Genomic DNA, 3199 nt, shown 5'->3' with positions numbered 1-3199 from the left:
AGAACACTGGACTGAAATACAGCAAAGATAGAATGTAGGTTGGGACTTCCTCTTCCTGTTTAATGTATTGCTGATGTTGATGGTGTAAGTAGAAATATATATTACTGCTATACACTAATAATGTTAAATGTCACAGATGTGACCCATTCTCTGGCTATTTGTTACTTTTTGGGTGAGTAAAATTATTTAATTAATTAAATAATTCATTCATTATTGTCATTTTTGTTTGTTTGTTTTTAGAGTTCCAACTCAAGCATTTCAAAACAAAGATACTTGGACTAATGGGGGATGTAACTGATTACATAGCAGATTAAATCCAAGATAAAAAAAAAAAACTACCCATAACTAATCTTCATTCCTCTGCATTATAACACTCAGTAAGGGCTGTTTTCCTCTCCCTTCGCTTTTTGTTAGTTTCACTCTGCCCTCTGCTGTTAGCCATTTTACACTCCTCAGTACATATATTATTTACAGATCAAATGAACATTGAACCTTATAAAGTACAAGGGGTGTAACAATAGTCTGATAAGGCAGAATTTATTTTCTCTATCATGCCATCAAGTTTGTCATAAGTGCCCCAAGGTCAACTTAAATCTTCAAACACTAAGATTACCTAAGATTAGACATCACAAATATGGAAGTAAAAACGATTTTACTGGAGAACTTTGGCCTTAAATTTAACTGAGTCCGACATAAGCAGAGGTCGGCTTACTTGTTCATGTATACTGAGATATTTATAATTAGAGCTATTTGCATTAAATATTAATTGGGCTGTCTTCTATACATGATTTCATTGATGCCAGATATCTTATTTCTTTTCAGTGTACACTTCCAAGGTGGTGGGTTTTACAATTGCTGGACTGATTGCAGGTGGTTTGATAGTTGGTATCATAAGGAAATCTACACCTAAGTCTCAGCTCACGTAGTCATAAAGCTCCATATTTTACTTTAAAACACAAGTGAATTGATGATATTGTAGTTAAATGGTGTTGACATAAATAAATGCTGAAAAAACAAAATGTTTTCATGTGGTTTATTGTTTTACAGTGGAATAAAATACTACGAAAGAAAATTTACTATACTGCAATATCATTTACTCCTTGCATATTTGCAAAGAGTAAATAATATTTGCATATTTGTGCATTTCATCTTTTGATTGACATGTCTTGTTGTTGTTTCTGTTGTTGCTGTAGTGAAAAAAAAATATGGAGAAATTGGAAAATCAGAAAAAACAACTCAACGGGGAACTTCAGGAGATGAGGAAGAACCAGTAGGAAAACAAAGACAAGCTTCAGTCAGCGGAGACAAATTAGTAATGGAAAAACAAAACCTGTTACACGCTCAATGGACACTGGATGAGAAAAAGAATTGTGACAGAGAAATACTGAACAGAGACAAGTTGGTGGATCTGACAAAGGGGGTATTTTGTTAGATTAGTCCGAAGCAAAAGGAATCAGAGCCACAAAAGGTCTTTGCTCTGATGACTATTAGTGGAAGTGAATAGTATAATTGGTTTCACTACACAAACATTCAGATATTAATTATTATTTTATTATTTTAGCCATAACCAAACTTATATCGTGATAATGGAACCAAGTTCAGTTATCAATATATTACCCAATTTGAGTGTAAAGCAAAAATAAAAAAAATACAGAAAACATATCATTTTCTTAAGAAAACGAAGCAAAGAGAACATATTATGCTTGTCATATTTTAAAAAAAAAAATTCGAACACTGGAATATTTCTAACATTTTGAGTTTTTTTCCAGGGTTAGAAAATCAGCACTGCTCAGTGTTAGTCATTGTAAATCTTCAAAACTGACTAGGTTACTTTTAAAAATATAACACTGTCAAAAGTGTTCATTTAACACTCATCAGTGTTATATTTAACACTCAGAGGAGTGGACACATATAGACACTCTCTAGTGTTAATTTAACACTGGAGATTTTGCTGTGTGGTGTGTGTGACACGCTGAACTAAAGTCCACAAACAGGACCCTGGCATAAGTTCCCGGGCGGTCAAGGTGTTGCAGGATATAATGCAGCCCCATGTTCACTGCATCATCCACCGACCAGTTTTCCCGGTAGGCAAACTGCAGGGGGTCCAACTGGTGGCCTGTAATGTCTTTCAGATGGGCTAACACCAGTCGTTCAAAGGATTTCATGACCACAGACGTCAAGGCGACAGGTCTGTAATCATTCATTCCTGTAATGGTGGGTTTCTTGGGGACCGGGATGATGGTGGAGCATTTGAAGCAGAAGGGAACTTCGCACAGCTCCAGGGATCAAATAGCAATACCCTGAGGATCTGCCTTTTATGTGACAGGGCAACAGAGATTTAGTGTTTTAGTTAAATAAAAATAGAAAAATTACTTAATGAGTAGTATTTTGAGGTTTTGACATTTTTGACATTTCAGTGTCTTTAAGTTATTAAAACTGAGTCTTTAATTTTACCTCTGAAACCTCTACATACACAAAATAGAAGTGTTCTGTTTGTGTGTGTACCTATTTCTGATAAGTGATAGGAGGTCCAGCTCTTTTCAAAACTCCTTTGACATGGCTAACTTAAAGGAGCTGGTTCTTGACTCCCTAAGGACTATGTATGTATTCTGAGCTGTTAAACCTAATTTAACAATTATGAATGGATAGTGTGTGGGTGTGTGTGGTGGGAAGCAATTTTTTATTTAGTCTTTTATAAAAGACTTATTTTTTGAATTTGCTACTACAACAACATAGCACCTGTGATTTAAGGTTCGGACCAAAAGTTTGAAATCTTTTGTAATGAAAATTGACTCAAATTGATTGATTGATTTTAATATTCATAAAGTTTTCACTTTTATTTAGAAAGTACGTATTCAAATGTTTAGAAAGCATTATTGTAGGTTGTGGTTTTGTTCAGTGTTTAAGATGATGGTGATCTGCAAATGGTGTTCAGAGCTCCAGGGCAGGTTAGGTTCAACCACACCGGGTAAAGGTGGCGATCATGTGGATCTGAGTGCCATAACTGTAAATGTATTAAATACAGAGATCACACACACATTGACAGGTAGACAATTGGGGCGACTGTGGCTCAGGGGGTTGGGAAGCGCATCTGTAACCGGAAGGTTGCCGATTCGATCCCCGGCCTCTCTGTCCTGGTCGTTGTGGGCAAGAAACTTTACCCTACCGCCTATTGGTGTTGGCCAGAGGGGCCGATGGC

The sequence above is a fragment of the Haplochromis burtoni genome, unplaced genomic scaffold, assembly GCF_018398535.1.
Source record: "Haplochromis burtoni strain Fernald_Lab_line unplaced genomic scaffold, NCSU_Asbu1 Contig_867, whole genome shotgun sequence".
Taxonomy (NCBI): domain Eukaryota; kingdom Metazoa; phylum Chordata; class Actinopteri; order Cichliformes; family Cichlidae; genus Haplochromis; species Haplochromis burtoni.
This window is presented reverse-complemented; position numbering follows the sequence as displayed.